Source organism: Sturnus vulgaris, chromosome 19, assembly GCF_052056855.1.
Source record: "Sturnus vulgaris isolate bStuVul1 chromosome 19, bStuVul1.hap1, whole genome shotgun sequence".
In the NCBI taxonomy this organism is placed as follows: domain Eukaryota; kingdom Metazoa; phylum Chordata; class Aves; order Passeriformes; family Sturnidae; genus Sturnus; species Sturnus vulgaris.
In genome coordinates, this window is record NC_142261.1 from 2176006 (window position 1) to 2197571 (window position 21566).

General features: G+C 47.5%; 1 long non-coding RNA gene across 1 annotated transcript in view; it reads left to right on the plus strand.

The window, feature by feature from the left end:
• The window catches only part of LOC148221620 (uncharacterized), a 60595-nt gene extending 39345 nt beyond the window's left edge, over positions 1–21250 (plus strand). The window contains exon 5 of the long non-coding RNA XR_015807609.1: positions 21185–21250. This is a non-coding gene — a long non-coding RNA (uncharacterized LOC148221620). The remainder of the gene's footprint in view (positions 1–21184) is intronic.
• The last annotated feature ends 316 nt before the right edge of the window (positions 21251–21566 follow it).

The window sequence follows — 21566 nt, forward strand, 5'->3', positions numbered from 1 at the left end:
CCAGGTCAGTGGCCATATTTGCCAGAGCAATGTTATCATGAACAGAGAGGGTGTTTCTGAATCTCTGTACCAGAGCACAATCCAAGAACTTGGTTTGATTTTTAAATTTGAAATGCCTTTTCGTATTTTGTGATACCTGGGAAATGCAAGTAATTGGTTTTTCTGTGCCTTTCTGACAGAAGTGAGGAGAGCAGACATCTGGAACGGGTCAGCAGATGAGTCTTTGACAGACTTTACTTGAAACCACACTAACATCACTGTGCAGGTCAGAAACACTTGTCAGGCCCTGAGATTTGAGGGGCTGTCCTGCTGCAGTGACAGCCCTCTGGCACACTCTAGAGTAAGTCACTGGCTTCATGGAGTGAGGAGTTATTTACCCAATACTGATTGCATTGGAAGGATATGAACTTGAAAAGGGTTTGAGTAACAGGTGGCCAACAAAGATCAGACAGGTCCAAAGGCAAAGCTTTTTTAACAGGTGTGCACAACTACTGTTGAAATAGCTTGTAGTAACTATTTCTAAGGCTATGGATATCCCTGAGGAAACCCCCTTTTGGCAGCAGCCTGGCCTTATGTTTCCCATCAATTGTAGCTTTGTCTCTTCTGAAGCCCCCTGCTGCAAACAACTGGCTGAGACAAGATGAATGGAAAACATTGCCTGTGCTAGAGAGGTAATGGCAAATCCCATGCCAGGAGGAATAATAAACAGGAGATCATTGATATAACTGTGCTAGTCTCCATAGGTTTTCCACCAGGCATGTGGAAGCACCTATAAAGGAGGCATTGTCTGTACTGTCACTGAAGGGAAGGAGGAGAAATGAGCTGGAGCAGGTGAGGGAAGGGTGGGTGTGCCTGGGGAGCAAAATTGATCAGTATCAGCAGAATGGGGAAGGAGTGGGTGAGCAATCACTGGGCTGTGAATGCTGAGCATCAAAAGGTGTCCATCAGGCTGTTGTTCATCAGCCAGACCCCTGCTCTCAGTTCTCCATGACAGGCTGGGAGTTGAGCTGTAGGTTTCAGTCTGGTGGCTTAAATGCATCTTGCCCAGAGCCCCAGTGCATGGATGCACATTTTGCATCTGAAAATGGTGCAGGTTTATCAATGTGCAGGATCTGTGGTGTGATGTTAGCAGAGCCCAGGCATGTGGTGATTTCAGGGTGACTGCACCGACTGAATGTGTTTGTTTCTAGCAGGAATGCAGAGTTAGGTCTGAGTTTGAGTGCTCTTGCAAATGTCCACCCCTGCAAGTGATGCAATGCAGAAGAGATTCCTAAAGGAATCCTTGTTGCACTCCCTCCCCAGGATCTTCCTGGGACACTGTTCTACTGGGCAAGAAGCAGGGCAGCTCCAATGAATGTGGGTATTGTTTTTCTCTAAGGACTTCACAGAAACCTCTTCTGAAACCCTGATTACAATCTCCACCTGATTAAAAGGGATAGGGAAGGATGTATCTCAGCAATAAAGACACCCTAAAGCTCTGAACATTTGCAGACAGGAGCACCTCTTCTCCAGCCTCTCTTCCTTTGCTTCCTTGGCTGCAGATAACAAGTGCTTTGGTTCCAGTTTGCCTGATTCTTGGAAACCTGAGGCAGACAGCAGCCTGCTCTTCCAACATGCTGTAGAAAAAAATTAAAGGTGTGTAGGAGGAAGGAGGAGAAGAACTATTTCCTGCAGTGAAACTCGATCCTTTTCAACTTAAAAATAGGAGGAAAACAAATTCCTGTGGGACCTTCTATAAAAGGGTTTGACAGTTGCCTACTCTCAGCCCCACCTCCCAGAGCTCCCTATTTGTCTGATGCCTTGGAAAGAGCCCTCCTGAGCACAAACACAGATCTGTGACTGCAGCCCTGTGCTGGGGGAAGCAGCTCTGCTCCATGGTGGGGGTCAGCTGCAGGGAAGTGTAATGCACTGTGACAGGTAGCAAAGCCCAGGATTAAGTGTTCTTTGTGTGGACCTACCATGCAAACAGCTTTTCTTGGGCCTCTTTCTCTTGCTGTAAATTTTGTCCAGACCACTATAAAGGTGCAAGGAATTGCTGAGCATTTTTGCAGGCTGTGTCAAGCCAGGAGCCCCCAGGAGGGATCACACAAACAGCAGCCAAGCCCCCATCTGTGCTTGCATCCCCTCGTGGTGGCCCTGTGAGCTGTAAGCCACAGCCTGTGTGCGTGGCACCTGGAGGAATCTCTGGGCACAGCTTATCCAGGCTTGATTGCCTGATCAGACTCCAGCACCTCGTAGCCACAGCCATGTCCCTGCTCGTCCCTGCTGCTGGATGTCTCCTCTCCCTCCTTTCTGCATCACCACCTGATTCCAGGGCTGAGTGGCAGTGCCACAGACCCCAGTGCAGCAGCCTGTCAGTCCTGTTCCTTCTTTTCCTTCGCTTTCTCAGTCTTGCTTTCCTCTCCCTTCTACATCCTCCCTCCTTCGACACTCTGCATTGGCAGGGTAGGGCTGAAGGCAGCTAGAGAGGCAGTTTTCTGGAAGCTCCTGTTCCTCTCTAGGGAAGAGAAAATTAAGCTTTAAGAGGCAGAAAAGATAGCCAGAAAGTCTCAACAGCATTGGCAATGGCAGCCCCACCAAGAATGCTGCTGCAGTTCTGCTGCCCCAGGGTGCTGATGGACCTGACATAGCCTGGCCCCATGACAGGCAGTGATCAGAGTTGTGCCATCCTCTGCTTCATCATCTGCCCATGCTGCTATCGTGAGTCACTTCAGCTCTTGGCTACAGTCCCTGCTGAAAGAGGGAAGGCTCCCAACAGGAGTGATTCACTGTGCCTCGCCAGCCGCCTTTCATCTGCTTCCAGCCACATCACCTCGGGGCTGGAGCACTGGAGCAGAACAGCTCCAGTGCTTTCCCATGGCCCTGCTGCAGAGCTGCTCTTCTCCTCCCTGACCTCCTTTAGACCTCCCAGGTTTGTGCTGTTACCACATTGCTATGATTCCTCCCTCCTGAGTCAGTAACAAACCACTTTTGGGGCAGATCTTGGGGCTGTGCTGTTGCAGGGGTGCAGAGCCTGGCTGCAACAGGACCATGCATCCCTAAGTTCAGAACCACCCTCAGTCCTCCTGTGAGCTTGGGGATCGCTGTGCTCTGGAGCCACATGAGCTGTTAAAGCCATCCCACTGCAGCCAATTAACTTGACTAGGTGCTTTTCAAAAAGTAAAGGGGTTTTAGGCTATGGGCTCAGGCCAATTTCTGCTCTGGATAACCACATTATGCCTCACTGTGCCTCAACTCAGCAGTGAAATAACAGAATGTACTGAGTCCAACAGCACAGACAGTTACCACAGCTCAGCTGATGAGCAGTAATTCATTAATCCTCTGTAACTCAGTCACTGCAATCATCTCTCCATCCTTAACAGAGCCAAATATATTCCCACTGTGATGTCACAAGAGTACAAAATTCATCTTTTAAAAAAAAATTGTCTATCATCGCTCATCCCTCATAAATCTGCAGCTCTTTGTCATCTATCCAGGCCAGCAACCTGTCCTTCCAAGGGCTGTTTCCACCTGTGCAGCCCAGAGTTGTACCTACTTAAGGAAAACAGGTGGCTTAGATGAATGCAAACGTCTCTCTCATTCAGACATGAGATCAAACGATTTGGATTATGATTGCTCAACAAGTAATTACCCTTCAGCTGAAGCAACCTCACCATTGTGTACATGCTCATAACTTGCCCAGCTCCTTTTCTGAGCTTGCACAATGTGGTTGCCTTAGGAAGAGTCTGATGCTTGCTGAACTAATCCAAACCAGCCAAGGCTCTGGAGCCTCTCTTTGGACAGTTTGACATGCTACTTGTACTGCAGCTTCCTTCTTCCTCTGCATCCAAAAAGTCAATTTTCTTCTTGCAGACATTTTTATCACCAGGCTTTGCCCTGGCATGTGCCCAACCCCTTTAACCAGCTCTTTATCACCCCAAGAAACAGCTTTTTCTGTAGCACCTAGACACCTACACCCCTAGCATCAGCCTGGTGTACCAGTTGAACTCACCAATCAGTGGTTTTCAAACTATTTTTAATGAAACAATCATAAATTTGTCTGTAGAATGTCCTATGTGGATGTGTCACAATAAACCCTGAAGAAGGGAAACAATCCATACCTTTGATAGAGGAAGCAAGCATGCCTCAAGGTAGGCTGTGATCCAGCTGCATGGAAGGCTTCATACAGAAATGTGTTGGGTTTGCTGAATTTTTTCTTTTCTTTCTAGCTGGAAGAAAAGAGAGGATAGTTTCCAACAGGGAGGATAAAACAGTACAAATTAAATCCATTCTCTGGCCAGTGTAACAATTGTAATTTCCTGCTATTCCTTGGAAGCTGTACAACCCAAAAGGGAGATATTTCAAGACCGGTGTGTCAGGGGTAGAAGCACATGCATCTGGTTATTTTTAATGGCAGCTCTGTCCCTAATTTTCAGTGCTGGCCTTGATGAAATGCCAGCTCTGTTTCATTGACCTTTTGTCAGTATGGCAAAGAATAAAAGGTGGCTCCCAACTTTAGCACCTGAGATAAAGTGCCTTTTCCCAAAAAGCCATTAGAGGTCCTTAGCTATACCAGGCAGAGTTTCAGCTATAGAATGGAAAGAAAAAGGAAAAAAAAAAAAAAAAACAACTCTGTGAAGATTTGTGTAACAGAGCCTGTACAAGTCTCATATCTGCAGTCTTCATTACTGTCTGAAATGTGTGTTAGAACCAAGTTGCAATCAAGGTAACCATTTTCCTTTACAAGCCAAGAAAAATACTGGGTTTATTTTCAGACCATTAGGAATAGTCTCTCAGAACAGCCCTCCTTTCCTTGCTTCATCTGGGCTGCTTAAAAGCAAAAGAAAAGGCACAATTTTACAACCATGGCAGCTGGGAGCTGCACATGGGTTAGATCCCAACAAACAAAACCTTCACTGTGACTTGGAAGTGCTTTCTCAGGGTCCAAGACTTAATCCAACACCACAGCCAAAGGATTAGTGCTCTGGTGGTAGAGCTGGGCAAGAAACAGGATTTTTGTTCTGTGAGAAATAATGCAGTGGGTTGGGGGTGGGAAGAAAGAGGAAACACAAAGTCAGATTTGTTCCAAAGCTCTGGTTTGTGGGGATGTCAGCATTGATGAAGCAGCACAATGCAGCTCCAGCCCTCTCCTCCCTCCATCTCCTGCTTTGTAGGTATGACCAGTTCCTGCAGCCACAGTCCCTGCCATGGTTGCTACCTCCTCCTTCAGCTTTTTATGGAAGCATAATCCACTGCTGTGAGCTCTGCTTGAGAGAGGCTGAACAATGCCTGCAGCCCAGCTGGGGCTGTGAGTTAGGGGAAGGCTCTTGGTTGAGCTGGAGCTGTTGCACAGCTCAGCACAGAGTGCTGCGTCCAGAGCCCCAGCTCCCAAGTGGTGAAAGAAAGAGATGTTTGCTCTCTGGGCTGCAGCCTCAGGAGGTTTGGATTTAGTTTATCATGTGAGATCAGGATCACTGCTCCTAAAATGTCAGCAGTGAGCTGTGGAGCAGGAAGAGGGGGAACCCTCACCCAAAATTCAGGCAATGCTATAAATGTCAGGTATTTGCACAGAAGTCGTCTTGGGGCTGGGAGGTTTAAGGGCTGCTGAGGAGGGGGACTTTTTTTAAAGCATCTGTTCTTTGTCCTGTCATCTTGTACCTCAGATCCTGAGGCCTCCTGACAAGGAATGGCTCACCCAAGACAGTGCTGGGCTGGCCAAGGGGCTGCCACAGCATCCTGTGACTGGGAGCACTGGTTTGCACTGGGGACTGGCAGCAGCAGAGCAGGAGGGACAGGCAGAGCCATGCCAAACAGACATGCCAGGGTCTCCTGGACTCACCAGCACTTTGGGGAGCACCACCACCTTACTGGTGTGGGATGGCTCAGAGGCCATCATACACCTTCATCTGAGGGGAGAGTTTGTACTATATAAGCACAGGACAGAAAAGGAGGAGCAGTAAGTGAGGGCAGAGATCTCCAAAGCCTGTGCTGGCCATGGTGACCAGGGGCACAGGCTTGGCACATCCTGAGGCAGCCCTGCTGTGTGAAGTAGAGCTCTGCCAGGAATCCCAATGCTCATCAGAACAGGAATCCAGATGGCCAAGAGAGGCTTCTCTTCTCAGGCAGTGATTGTGGCTCTGCCTTTGCAGGGGATGGAGCTGTGTTTGCTCTGGGCACTTCCAGCACATACAGAGCATTCCAGACAGCACATTCCCCTTGGCACAGAGCTCTGGTTTGGTACCTCCCAGGCTGTGACACTGCAGCACATGTGCCTGCCAGGCCACCAGCTCCAAGTCAGCCCAGGAAGGAGCACAGCAGTGAGCTGAGGGAGCTCTGGGCTGCTCTCACAGCCAGGCAGAGGCCTTGTTAGAAATAAGCCAAGGAAGCAATCAAAGCAGGGCAAAGTAAATTAGATTAAGAATTAAGACTAGGGGTGCTGGAAATGCTGGTTCTATAAGCAGTGGTACAATCCTAGCTTCTATTTCTGGCACATTTAATGTCTAAACACTCCTACCTTCACTGCAAAAGCAGTGGGGCAGGACTGCATGCAGAGGTCAGGATAGATTGAAAGGAATGGCTTCCATTTAGATGTAGTCACCCTCAGACAGGGCCCTGGGCTGCCCACTGCTTTGCAGAGAAATAAATAACCAGCCTGGTGTCTGGTATGCCAGGTGTGGCGTGGAGCCTGGAAAATCCTTGGAGTCCCACCTGCTTGTACCATAGCTCAGTGCATCCATTTCTTGTGATCTGTCCTGTCACACTGAAATGGAGACAAGAGCAGAGATGAGGACTGATCCATTGGAAAACCCACCAAATAAGAACAGTTGGCTGGAAACCTGCTTTCTTGCAAACCAGAACATTTCTTGTCCACAGCGTTTAGCACATCCAAAGGCAATGCCAGCACAGAAAAGCCAAGGACTAGAGGCCTGTAATTTGCCTTTCCCATCTCTGGGTTACTGGAGTTGAGTGAACATTCCATAAGTTTCATTATGGTCTCCAGCTGCAAGCCAGGTTGTCCAGGACATCCGCTGCAGGCAGGGATTTGGACAAAGAGAAAAAGAGAGAAGGTCTTGTGCACTCAGCCTGGGACAGGTCTGGGTTTGAGGTTTGAGTGAACCTGGGCCATTTGGGTGGGACCCACTGAAGTTAAGAGGCTCTGTGTGGTTTGGATTCAGATCTTGGCAGAGTTAAGCTCCGGCCTTGATGAGCAAGTCTTGCTTCCTGAAGTGACACTGAGCACTCCAGTGAAGGGATGAGTGCTAAGAGCTCCTGGACACAGGCAGTGAGGGAAAGTCATGGCTGTTGTTCCAAGCTCCCCTTTCCTCGTGCTTCTGCCCTGGTTGCAGATCTCAGTGCAGGTGATCATTATTCTCAGTCCTCACAGAGATGTGGGGTTTCTTCCCTGCCCCTATTCATTGCAAACCAGGGCAGTGAAATTGGAATCTGTCTGGGATAGGATTTAGTCACAGAGGGGGACCTTGGTGTTCCCTTGAAGCAAAATCCCAAAGCTGCAGAACAGGATTTCATCTCAACATGGCATGTTAGGGCAGGCAGACTTCACAGTAAATGTGGGTTTACACACACAGTGGCAAGAACCCACCAGAGCCCACCAGAGCCTTCTTCAGGGCTGAAATGACCAGCTGCAAAAAGCATCCATGTAACAAGGGATGCACATGTGAAGATGTGCACATCTTTTTTTGGCTTTGGATAGGCTGGAGGAATGTTTTTCTCATATACTGAGAATAACAAAGAGGATTAATCTCTGGGAAAAAAAATGGGGCACTATGTTGAAGTGGGTTTTCATCAGTCTTGTGCTATTGTGTGTGTATCACGGGTTTACTAATGATTCAAATGAAAAGTAATCAGGAAAAGTGCTTGGAGAAGGAGATTTTCCTGTATTTATTTTGGACGCATGTCCAGTGGAAAAATATCTTCCCAAGCATTTTGCTTGGCGACGTGGCCTGTTTCATTTGGAGAACAATTGATGGTGATGATGAGTGGTGCTAGATGCGATCGCTGTTCGACAGCTTTCTGACTTGCCTGCAAGTCAAAACAGCAAATTCCATGCGACTGCACACGTGTGCTGAGGAGAGGGTGGGGAGACAGAGGCCTTGGGCACCCTGCTTGGTGTGTGCCAAGCTCCTCAGCAGGCACCACCAGCTCGTTAACACATCCCGTGTTTGCAGCATCTTGCTCATCCTCAGGGGTTTGTTTTCTCGGCAGTTTGATGGATACCACTGGACTGCAATGCCCTGAGTGTAGTGCAGGGAGAGGTTTAACCTCTCAGTGGAGAGCTTGCCCATGGCTCTGTGCATGGTGCATTCCATGCTCCTGCTGGCTTTCTGTTTCCTGGAGTACATTCTCAGCTGATGCTGTCCTGGCTTTGTATTCACACCTTCCCAGCTGTAGCCCTGCCCTTCCCTCCTCTCCTCCAGCTCCACAAACCATCACTCCCTGCACTGGCAGCTCAGCAGAGGGGCCACATGGAAGGTTAAATCAGTGAATACCACTTGTCTGGTTTCATTTCTGACAAAGGAACAGCCGCCTGCCACATTCATTCCTCCCTTTGCCAAGGACTTTTCAGAGCAATGGCCTCTGGTCTCGGTGGCACAAGGGATAAACCCAAAGCAACTCTGCTGAAGTCTTCAGAATTGCTCCCAGGGTAACCGAGAGCAGAGCAGGGGCCCTGAGAGTTTCCTGAGCTTCACAGCCATAGCCACAAGGCAAATAAAATGAGATTAACCAATTACAATTAAAATGAGAGAGAACTGCTTTTGACAGTAATTTTGAATTTCCCCTAAAACCACTTCCAGCTGTGACCTGTGACTCGAGCAGCGTTTGCCTGAGATCTGCCCCTGGTTGTTTGTTATAACTGGTGCTTTCAAGGACACTCAGTCCTGCCTAACAAGAGCTTTCCTAGGCAAAAAAAAAAAAAAAGTGAAAAATGGAAGAGGAACTAACACAGGGCATCCCTGCAGCGAGGCCCAGACACAAGAGCCCTTCTGGCAAGTAAATCAGAGCAGCCAAGCAGTCTCCAGGGAATTAAGCAGGGTAGTGCTTGCATCAAATTCCCTCAGCCCCACAGGGATGTGTTGCTGTCATGCAGCTGTGAATCCCACCCTGGGAACATCCTAATTCCCACTGGTGTAGAGCAGAAATCTGGGCTCACAAAGAAGCTGCCTGTGTACAGCCTTGCCCTTGCAGAAGAGAGCAAGGCTGTGTCTATAAGACAGGATTTATTCTCATTATTCTTATCCAGAGCTTCAGGAAGGTTTGTTATGTAGCAGTGCCACACAACCAGCTCTCACCTTTGGGGCATCCAATCCTTTCAGACCACTTAATATCCTAAAAGGAGTAGGTGGTTTTGAGTCACTCTTTGGCCTGTGCTACCATCCTCGAGCAGAATTTCTCCAGGTGCTGTTCGAAAAACAGCCCTGGAGGAGATTTTGGAGGTATCACATAACTGGGTGTGGGCTTTCACCCAAATATTATCAGCAGCCTGTGGTCTCCTCTCAGACAATATGCTGCTGCTTCTTCCCATCAGGAGACTGGAGATTGCCTTTTGACAGGATCAGAGAACAGCACTTTCTGCAAATCTTCTAATTTCCAAATAACCAGCAGCACTCACAATATTCAAGGCTCAGCCTTTTGGGGAAGGATGTTTTGCCTTTAATTAGAGATGAGGTGTTGCAAAAAGAGCTGGGGTTGGGGTGTTTGTCAGGAGATGCCTGCAGGTTTCTGCCTGGGCTGGTGAGTGAGCAGCCTCCACTACAGCACCATCCCTGTGGCCATGAGCCCTGTACATGCTGCATTCCTGCCCTTCCAGCATTTCCATATCCTGTGCCTTGCAAGGGAGTGGATCTTGAACTTTCTCCATCATGCAGTGCAGCAGGATTTATTTCCATGCTGCAGAGAGACAGGGCTGCAAGAGCAGCAACTTGGGCCAGTGATTAGGAGTGTAAAATTGTATATAAAATTGCTATTTTTACTCTTCAGGCATAGAAGGTGAGAGGAAGAATAGACAGAGATAAAGATGCATCTTGTGACCTGAGTCACAATCTATATTAGATTATTTATATTGTGATCTGCCAGCTTTTAAAGCCCTCCAGGTGCTGTAGCTGTTGAGGTCAGGAGCACAGTCACCTTTCTCTGTAATTTCCTTTGTCATTAGTGCTTTTTAAGAAACTACTTACTCTTTAGAGATGAGGTCTAAAAGCAATTTTGGAAACAAAAATGCAGTTTGTTACTCCCACACCAGTTATACTTACTTAATTTGGAATGAATCAACTGCTATTCAGTGCTGTTACACCTGGGTGACTTTCAAAACACTTTTGTGTAAGCAACTGTCTGCCCACGCTGGGGTATTCTTGTCTCTGCAAACACCTTGATTTGTTTTGTAAAGTACCTGAATTTATATCTGAATTGCTACAGTCTCTTCTTAAGAACTTCCCATGATGGATATTTCTCATTTCCCTAGGCAGCCCATCCTAAAACTTTCACTTTAGTTGGCTTTACCTACAGTACTGTGTAAAACTTCCTGGCAATAAATTAGGCTGATTTCTTCTTGCCCTTCCCAAGGTTCTGGAGAACAGTTCCTATCCCTTTTGCAAATATTGGAAGATCATTATCATGTTCCACTCATTCTTCTCTCTTCTAGACTAAACAAATTCCCTTCCTTCCACCTTTTTTTGCAGGTCATGTTTTCAAAACCCCTTTATCATTCATTTTATTCTCTTTGCACACACTCCAGTCTATTGTCTTCCTGAATGTATACTGCCCCAAACTGAGGGGATGGAGTCTCCCACTACAGGGAAAATCTTTTCTAAACCCTTATCAGCTTCATTACATCCTGTTTGGAATAACAGCCTGTGCAGCCAGCATCCCCAAAACTTATTTACATTTTCAGCTATGTCTTCTTTGGTGCTGTTCAGGCCAAGTTTTAGGGTGCCATTAGATGTGCTCTTTGTTTTCAATAGAGACTCCCTCCATGAGTCTCAGTAGCCCCCCTCTCTGCCTGAGTTCTTCCATTTGTGGAAAAAAATGAAAGGAAGGAGAAAAATATATCCTTGATATACTAAACAGCCCCATACCCGCCTCATAAGATCTTACAGCCCTCAAAATATTTGCTTAATCTCCCAGTATCTTGGCAGGGCACATAGGTATTAGCACTCCCAGGTGTTCTTATCCACTGATCTCAAAATATTCTCCTTCTTGTTTTAAACATAGGGAGAGTGAAGTGTTTGGAAGCTCAGTTTTCATAAGCAACAAAGATCCCCTGCTCCATTTAAAGGCAGTGGAAAGTGTGGTTGCAAGCCAGAGGGAGAACTGGATTTTAAGTGACAGCCTGGGGTCCCCTCGAAAGTTAATCCCACAGGCAGGAGTTAGAGCCCAGGTTTCCTGAGCCTGTCTGCTGAGCAGAGCCAGGCTGCCTCCCACTCAGCCGTGTGAGCACACCTTGCATGGTCAAACCTATCTATAATCCCCCAGGAAAACCTCCTCACCCTGGCAGGGATCACAGTGCCCTGGAGAAGAGTTGGGTTCATACAACTTGCTCTGCTCCCCAGCTAGAAATCTTGTTCCTCTCCTATTTGTTTGCACATTGCACAGCTGAAAACCCCTTTAAAGAAAACAAGCAGCACCTGTGCCAAGCTCTTCCAGCAGTAAAAGATATTAATAATTTCCAGCTCTGTGTTTTGCATCCTGCCTTGCCAGAGCTCACCTGCTCTCTGTGAATCAGGACGCTGCTCATTGCTGCTCACTGAACAAAAGGCTGGTTTGTAAAAGACAAATCTGGGGGAATTTTTTAAATTCCAAAAATAGACAAGGGGGGAAAATGTGCCAGCAAGATGGATCTCGTTTCATTTCCCAAATCCCTCTGGTCTCCAGAGTTCATTCTTTGCTCTTAATGTTTCATGCTATGGCTTATTTTAGGCTCCTTAGTGGAAAGTTTAAAACATTTACTTAAAGGCAAAGCTTCAGCTGGCATAAACTGTCACAGCTCCCTTGGCTTCAGTTGCTTTCAACAGAGGCACTGCCCTTTAGCATTTAAATTGCTCATTAGAGAATGGAAAACTCAGTTGCTTGAAATCATCTGCAAATACTAAGGAGAAAGGAATAGAGAGGGACACAGTATGGATTTCAGCTGAGAAAGTGTCTTTCCACATGGACAGGTGCAAATGCACAGCACTCCTGGCACTCACTACTCTTCAAGTCTTTCCTCAGATCCCCCTCCAAAGCGGCTGCCAGTGCCCCCCAGAAGCCCTGAGGGGCTGGTGGGGCTGGATTTTGCTGGGCAGAAGGAATGAGGCTGCAGGAATCTCCCTCAGGGCAGTCTAGGCTGCTGAGCACCACCAGCCCGGAGCCATTTGAATGGCTGTGCCCCAGTGGAGCTCCTTTGTGCTAGAGATGTGTCCAGAAGCACCAAGGGGTTCTGATAAATGTTTTTTCTGCACACAAGCTCCTTGGCTAAAAACTTTGGGCCAGCCTGGAAAGATGCTGGTTTAGCCAAATGGCCAGGATGGGGATTCCCTCTTACACCTGGCAAGAGTCAATACCCCATCCCACAGCCCTTCCACCTCCAAATTCCACCCATGCTGGCCTGATTTGCAGCCCTGGTGATCTCACAGAGAGGGCTGGAACAGCACTGTCACAGTTGCCATTCAGTCAGTGCTTTTACAGGGAACATCTGCAAGCTCTTCCTTTTGTTCAGCATATCCTAAAGGAAAAAGAAGAAAAAAAAAGAAAGAAAAATTAGCAAAGGTGCAATATGTTTTTCTTTTGCTGTCAAGTTTAACAAACAGCAGCCATCTGAGCCTGCCCCATTTTATGAGGTTCCTGCACTGGTCCCTTTCTTGTGTGTCCTGACTTAAATGGAACCAACCTCCCAGATTCTCTGGTAAATCACATCAGAGGGGCCATTCCTGATGCACACCAGCCCAGGACCAGAGGAATCTGCCAAAGCCCAAAAGATGGGAGCAGTTATTTTGCCAGCACCCTGGCTGGATTTGTGTCTCTGTAGGAATGTGTGCACTTCCCTTTGCTTTTGCAATGGCACCAGCGTGTTGATGAACTGCAGTGCTGCTATTTATCCCTTAATTACTCCCATGACTCACATTAAAGGAACAATTTTCCATAGAAACAAACACAGGCAGAGCTGACACCGCTCAAACTGCTTTTATTCTGAAACACATTCTGTACTTTGGGTTTTGAGGGTGGCAATTCTGAAAGCTGCTCCATATTCCTGGTGCTCCATAATCTTTGGTTTTGATGGAGTTAAGGGGAATGAGATTCACTGGACTCTCTGGCATTGGGGATGAAGGGTTGGATTACAGCCCACATGGGGCTGAGGACCACTCAGTGTGATTTCAGGGGGGGTGGATGTGAAGCATAGCTCAGGACAGGGTGATTCTGTCCTCAGTGGTTCCTGGGTGTTCTTAGGACACATTCACCTGCCAGTGCTCTTGCCAGGATGCTCCTTCTGCTTAATTGCTCGTGGGAGTTTCAACCTGGGCTGCTGCTCTGTGTTTTTACTTGTCTTGAGAGGCTCAATCAGGGAGAGCAGCAGGAGTGCCTTCCCTGGATTTTATCTGGGGATATTCATCCTGTTCTCTGCGTCCTTTCAATTACACGTGTCACAGCTGGGTGTGCTCATCCTTGGCTGAGTCAGTCATTTAAAATTACTAATGAAATAATTAGCTGGCACATCTCAACTGCATCTTTTGGGCCAACCTGGCATCATTTCTTGTGTGGGGTCATCATGGACTTCAGATCCTGTGCCTGACCCTCATAAAGCATTATGCATAGAGGAGATGTCAAGAGGGATCTTTTTCTTTTCCAAACCTGCCTGCTCTGCCTTGGCACTAGAATTGTCAAATATCACCCTAGGTTTTTTTCATCTGTGGAGCCAAGAGAAACCAGCAGAGCCAAAGCTGTTTGTCTGATTTCTCCATTTGCAGCTGCCATTATTTTTTAGCAATTAGATGTCCCTGGTGATGGTGCTCCAGTGCTTCCCCATCTTTTGGGGCAGGAGCAAGGATTTCTCATTCCTCAGATCTGTGTATGTTTTTCCTAAAACCTTCCCACGAAGGGAGCCCTTCCCAGGGCTTTGCCACAGGCACTGCAGGCATAGAAGGGTGAATACATCCCTGCTGGATGTTGTTGCCAAGCCTCCTTGTAGCCAAAAAAGAGGGAAAATGGCCCCACACTTTCTCCTCCAAGGCAGGGAATTGTAATGTCCAGTGAGGTGTGGATACTGGAGCACTCAGAGCCCTCAGCCAGGAAACTGGGCCCCTTTACAAAAACTGCTACACAATCACATAAACACACCATTCCTGCTCCAAAACACTCCCAGCATCATGGAAAAGGCAAGAGCAAGCAGGTGGATGGAGAGAGGAGGGATGTAGAAGCACAGGGTGATGACAGCAGAGCTGTCACAGCACCCAGGGCCGGGAGGTGGCCAGAGGGCACCTGCTTTGCTGTGGGCTTTGCTTTGCACCCTGGAGAAAGGAGGGAATGATGGAGCAGAGCCCTGGAAAGCTGGAGAGGGTTGCCTGAAGCAGGCAGCATGCTGCTTTTGCCACTGTGTGTTTTGAGAGATTGTGTGGTTTGATGTACAGTCTGTTAGAGTTGGCTGTAACTTGCTCGTGTTTGGTCCATGCAGATAAAGTTGCATTCATACTTCTGTGCTCCACACACACACACACTCTAACTCTGAAAAGTGAGGTTTGAAAAAAAAACAAAAAGAAATTTTTAAATGCAACTTTGGCTGTGCAGCCTTCCCAGGAAATGCCTGTAGGAACTGTCTGTGCAGGAAACAGCTACAAAGGGAAGGAGAGGAGGGAGGCAAAGCCCAGCAGACCTGGATTCTTAGAGACCATGTGCAGCTTCTTCCTCTCCAGCTCCTCAGGGCTCTTGGCTGTCTCTTCATGTTGCTTCCAAGGCCCCACACATTACAAATGTCTTTCATGAGGGCTTGTCAGCCTCCCACCATGCCAGAGTCCCATCAAGTCCCTTCTCCTCTGAAGAAAAAACTTGTAAGGGCTCAGTAGCCATGACTGAAGCCAGATTTTCAAACAGGGCCAGCACTCCATAAACCACTGGGCTTTTCTCAAAGTCTGGCTCTGAGGAAAGCCTTTATTTCCTTTTTATTTTTTTTCCCTACACTAGGACTGAATCAGTAATATAAACATTAGGCTGAATATCTCTTCTCTAGAGGGCTTCTCTCCTTTTCTGCCTCCTTTATCTCTGCCAAGGTGCTGATAAGCAATGAGTGCCATGTAGAAGGGTATCCATGGGGCTGACAGAGCCCTGTTCCCTGGGCATTTACAACCCAGGATGGGAAGGAGAGAGTGGGAAGGCCTTGACTTGCCTCACGAGTTTGGCAGCAACAGATTCTGCTTTCAGTGAGAGACTTGAAAATATTTATCTTTGTTTGAAGCAAGATGGCAGAGAGAGGATCCCCTTACTCTTTCTCCTGGTTTAGAAGAAGGCTTAATTTGAGATGTGAAGCAGAAATCAGTGCACCTTCACAGCTCCACCTAAACTGGACTGTTTATCTTGAGCAGCCTGATGCAGCCTCCCTTGCACCAGGACGTGGCTGTGCCCAAAGCTCTCATCCTCCCAGGATGCAGAAACATCATTGAGTAGCCCCTACTTCAGTTTTCTTTCACCTAGAGGTTGGCATGGGGTGACACCAGCTAGTGGCTCGTGTTTTCACAGGTAGGGGCTCCAAATTTGTTCCAGAAAGAGAGTTTAATTACCCCTAACTTCTCCTGAGCCCAGCAGCTTCAAAGACACGTCCCCCACACTCTATCATAACAACATTTAGAAAGCAGTTTGAATTTCTTCCAGCTGGCCTCATGTTACAGAGATCCCTATCAGCACCCGGGAGGAAAGAATTAGCAAGAAAAACAAGCGTCCCTTTAAACTTCACAAAGAAAACGAAAATACAAAGAAAAAGGCCACGTAAAAAGCAGAGATGCAGCCCTGTGACGTCCAAACAATGTGCTCTTTTCCTAGGGTTGTCTGAGGTAGAAAGGATCCTGATGCTTGGCTTTTCTTGTGTCAGCCGGAGCCTTTAAACACTAATGGCAGGGTTTATCAAAGCCAGATGCATTTGCACAGGTACTGTGTGTGACCTCCCTCCCAGCCATCGGGAATGAGCAGCAAAGGTGAATATTAACCCAGGCAGGAGCGTGTGCCTGGGGATGCAGGGACTCACCAGAGCCAGCCAGACAATAACCAAGGACTTTCAAATGCATCTGCTTGGCTTTGCATGCCAAACTCCTTTCATGCCCCCCCCCTCCCCACAAGGGATTTCTCGTGGCTCTCTCTTTCCTCAGAAAAGCATCCCAGCTGCAGACTTTTCCCATTTACCAGGAGATCAAGCAGCCAGGCTGGGGGTGAGCAGTGGGAAAACCTGGAACAGGCAGCTCCCCTAGTAGCAGAGAGCTTCCCCCACCCCAGGCTCTCCCCAAACCTCTGTTGTGGTTTCTGCTGAGCTGCCTCCTCTTGTGGAGCTGTCCTGTGCCCCAGCCCAAGCCCTGCAGCCATCCTCAGCATCTCTGTTGGTCACAGGCTGCCGTGCTGACATGTGAACAACTCCTCCTAAAGAACAGATGCCCTCCGTTTCAAAGAGCAAAGTGCCTTGGGCAGCTGGGGAAAGCTGGCAAAGGACACAGACTGGATTTGTCTTTGCTTTGTGCTCCCCGTGGTGCTTCACACGAAGGAGCCAGTGGCTTGAGATGGGGCTTGGGGACCCGAGCTGGTGCCTTTGCATGTTAGAAACCATTTCCGTTCGAAAGCCTGACGAGCACTGTCTGTTTTGGTATTTGTGATCCCCACAGAGCTATTTTTCTGCATTTCCCAATACTTTCTCTTCTTCCCTATTCAGTCTGCAACTGGGCTCAGCATCTTAGCTGGCTGTCTTCAAAGGAGGGCATTATGTTATGACATCATTCATCATACTGTTCTTTTCTCCAGCAAATTTCCATTATGATTGGAAAAAAAAAAAAGTCTGGCAGCCATCACCTCTGCTCTTAGCTGAACTTTGGTTGGTTATTGAGCTATTACTCATAATTTGTCTTCACTTGCTCTATCTAAGTAAAAAGATGGGTAAATCAATAGATATAGATAGATTAAAGGATGAAGGAGTGGGGGAGCAATTTGGGGTGATTACTGGCCCAAGTCAAGTTGGAAAGGAAGGGAAATTGCATTGAGCTGCACCAATTTACACCTTCCAGGATGCTGACTTTCTGTGACCATGAAACATTTCTCACTACAGAACTCAGCTGAGTGTCTGCTTGGGTTTAGTTAAATGAAAATTCACAAGATGCAATTCATGCAAAAGTTACAGATTGATGTCTCAGCTTCTGAGAGTCCAAAAAAAGTGAACTTGAGCATATGTAACTTCAGAGACTAACCTAATCTTCCCCTCTTGCTGAGAAGATTCACATAGCAACAGTGAAAGGGCTTTCTTCAATTTGCTTTATCCTGTGTGTATTTAAGATAACCCTTTTTTTTCCAGAATTTCATTTAGCTACTCATACTACAAACACAAGGACAGATGGTCACCAGATCAAACTTAATCAGCATTCTGTATGCTGGATTTTAAGCTTAGAAATTCATCTGGTTCTAGTAAAGCACAGTCTGAAACCTGCCTGATGTTTAACTCAACCACAGAATTGTATTAAATTTCTAAGCCTCCCCATCCCCACAGGAGATTGAGATGGGAACCATCAGGCAGTTTTTAAAAGGGGTTGATTAGTAGTTTAATTATCAGAGATATCTGCTCTATTACTAGTGTCTTGCTGGAGAAGAGCAGTTTTAATGGGAGGCTGAAGCCCAGTCTTACCCCTTTGTGTCTTCTTGGAATTCATGACAGGACTAAATCCAGCCCTGGAGTCAGAGGATGCAGTTTTGTTTACATCCCCTTACACCACACTGAATTCAAGGTCTAGACCTTGGCAGTGCACCCTCGGTTAAGGCAATTTGAATTATTTTCCCATGGCTTCTTCTCATTCCTCCTTTCATCAGGCTCTTCCCTTCTCTGCCTCTCTCTGTTGTTAGTTGTTGGGCTGAGCTCCACGTGAGTGCCCATCCCAAGGAGCTGATGTTTCACAGGACAGGCAATGAGCTCCTCCAGGGAAGGGCTGTCAGGCTTCTCCATGCCCAAGAGCACATAATATCCAGGTACCTCAGGAGCCACAGCAAAACCTCCTTTTCCTTAAGTGAGTCAGGATTTGTTGACCCTAAATCCTCTGTCCTTCAGGTGTGCTGACCTTTTTTCCCCCTCTCTGAAATCCCTCTGCTCTTTTATCCCTCATGCCACAGCCTGTCAGAGGTGAGTGCACCCCTGCATCCAGCTCTGCTGCCTTTATTTGCATAACTGTGGCACGGGGCTGCCTGGCTGGAAACCAAACCCCACTCCAAATGGCACAGAGGTGACAGCCATCTGTGTCTTTTTCACTTTTGGTTTCATTGTTTTAGGATCAAATCCAACCACTGCAACCTACAGTAACTCTAGACTTTTCAAGGCTCAAAGCTTTCCATAGAGCACGATCTGTGGTTACACCATGGAGAAAAAAAAACTTGTTGGACTGGCTCAGAGGTATTTTAGTTAGTGCAGTGGGCTGCCAGTGGTGAAACCAGCACTCCCAGAGCATGAATGAACGGAGGGTGTTTCATTCTGTGCACGTTGGACAATTCAGTCCTGACTGGGCATTATGGTTGCACTGGGCAGGTCGCTCTCGAGATGAATTTCCATTGCCACGTAATAAATATGAATATTCCTCATGAGACACTCATGGATGGAAGGCATCTAGTGGTTGCTAAAGGTTATTCTGATGATGTATATTCAAACCCCTCCTGTTTGGCATTAATTAGCACAATGTTCTATTTTGCAATTTCCCAGCATAGACACATCCAGATTCCTGCTAGGAATTGGAAATGGCATCATCCACCACCCACTCCTCCACCCAAACCAGACAGCACTGATACAATCCCTCCCTCCCTCCCATGAACCCCCCACAACCCCATGGCAGGGACATCCAAAACCCTGCAGGATAATAGGATATTTTTGCATTACAAAGCCTAGACATTACTTTCTAAGAGACTTCAGGTCGGGATCTTCATGAAGGTCTCTCCCATGGATCCCAGCAGCCCAGTGCCATTAGCTGGGGGCAGTCAGAAGCTCCTGGTTTGGCATGTGGACTGGGGTATTTCTGATGTCCAGGTTGCCCTGGTGATGCCCTCAGGAGCTCCAACCCCTCAGGAACTAATGGAAGTTTGAGACACATACACTGAGTTGAATTCTTCATGTCACAGCACCAGGAGGAACTGGTATAAACCATTCCCTTATGTGTTTCCCATTTCTCTGGGCTTGGTTGCTCCAAGCCTCCTACAGATGCTTCCTAATGCAAATACTAAGACAAATGTGCAGGAGGTATTGTGGGAGCTGGATTCTGCCCTTGCCAAAATCCAAGAGAGAAGGGAATGCTTGCACATTTTCTACCTATTTTATCTCTGTTGGGTGTCTGAAAAGCATTTTCTACCATCCCCAAGCTGTAGGGATAATTAGATGCTGTACCAACCAAACTGCCAAAAGATGAAAACTTGTGTGCTTCAATATTGCATGGAACATGGCTTAAAATAGCTAAGCAGATCCTGTAATTAGGAAAGTACCAACTAACACTCATCCTCCTCTGCTCTAGGCATCCCACCTCCGGGATGTTCATCCCACCTCCAGGATGTTCTGAACTGGCCTGGCAGTGCTTTTTCCACTTTGGGAAAGTGCACTTTTTGGTGCATCCTCAATGCAAAAGGATTTTTTTGCTTCTTTTTCATGCATGGTTCTATCTTGCCTCATGTAAGGACCATCAGACTCTGAGCTCAAATGCTGGAGCTGATTCTTCTGAGTTATTCTCCTGACCTGTAACTGATGGGACAGTGTGAAGCACTCATGGGGTGCAGGTACAGTCCTGTAGCTCTGACCCCTTGCACCCACCATGGGGGACAGCCACAGTTGGATTTTGTCCCCAGTGTCACCATCCCTGTGGCACTGGAACTCCACAGCAACTCTGCCAGCACCACAGTCCCTGCACGCTCTCCCTGTGCTGGAACAGACAAGCTCACATGCACCAGTTCATTTTGGGTTTTATGCCTCCAGCTTCCCTCCAGATAAATGTATTTTTTTAACTCAGAAATACATTCGTTCCAAGTTGGATGCCAACTGCTCCCAGTGCCAAGAAGATGCAGTGCTCCTTCTGCTCACTCTGTTTTCCTGTGAACTTTATCAGTTTTTGCTTGTTTCTCTGCGACCTTTGGAGCCCATTCAAAGTCATCTGCCTCTTGCTTTGATTTTGTTTCAGTCCAGTGCAGGTTGCCAGCTGATTTGTTGCCTGTTTTAACACATCGCCAGCAAATCACCACCTCTTCATATTGTTCAGTCAGTCATCAAATCCAGGCTTGCCAGCTCCTTTTGTTAATGGGCTAGGAGGGATTGTTACATCTAGCTGATGGGACCAGAAAGCTGCTTAATTACAGCTAACAAATCTTTAAAGCCTAATGTAGGACATTTATGGCCAGTGAGGGGTCTGGCCTCTCTTATGGACCCAAGTCCACCTGGATGTTGTCTGTACCTCGTCTTTCCCCTGGTTAGACAGACACTTCAGCTGAACCACACACTGGTTCTACTCCTGAAAATGCATCCCTGAAGTTGTTGCACAGAGATTTGGCTTGTGCTGATTCTGGGATGGAGACAGTTTTAATTGTTGATCCAAGTGGGACCTCCTGGGTGCTCTGCTACAGCTGATCCCAGTTACAGGCAGCCAGGGATCAGTGAAGGAGCTCTGTGCCTTACAGCTGTGCTTATTCCTGCAATGTTGGCAAGAGCCAAGGTGGCCATGGGAGCCCCTGGTGAGGTGCAGAGTCCACAGGCCATGTCCAGGCTCAGCTCCAGCACCACACAGCCCATGAATTGCTGCTTCCACGCCTGGAAGGATCCATGTTATCCAGGTATTCCTCAGGAGAGTCTATTGAGGCCCATTTGTGGTGAAAGGCAGCAGTACTTTCTCCAGGACTTAGGCATGTTTCTCTGCACATTCTCTGTGTTCCCTTTCCAGCTCCAGGTATTTTGCTCGATGGCTCGTTGAAGACCAAGATTTCCTTTGTGGGCCAGGAGTAAAATCCGTATTTCTCTCCAATACAGAGGACAGTCAGAAGGGAAGGGGCGGCCAGTTTACCAAAACCCAGGCTCTTCCAGGCACTATGGGCATCTCCAACAGCACCATTCAGGAACTGAGGTACTGATTTATTTCTTGAGCACAGACGTGTGGTACATAGGTTTAAACTATTCTGACTCCATTTTCTGTGTGTGGGTCCCCTAAAGAAGGGGGGACTTAGATAAATTCTCACTGATTAGATGTAAGTTGGATGAGTTTCCATAACGCAGTGGATGCAGCATTTTCCAAAGTTGCTGCACGCTTCTTCGGCTCTTCCCTGAGGTTTAATTTTTACTCCGGGTCCATCCCGCGCTGTCGCGGTGCCCGTGCACGGCCGATCAGGAGCTATTCCCGAACTATTCCCGACCC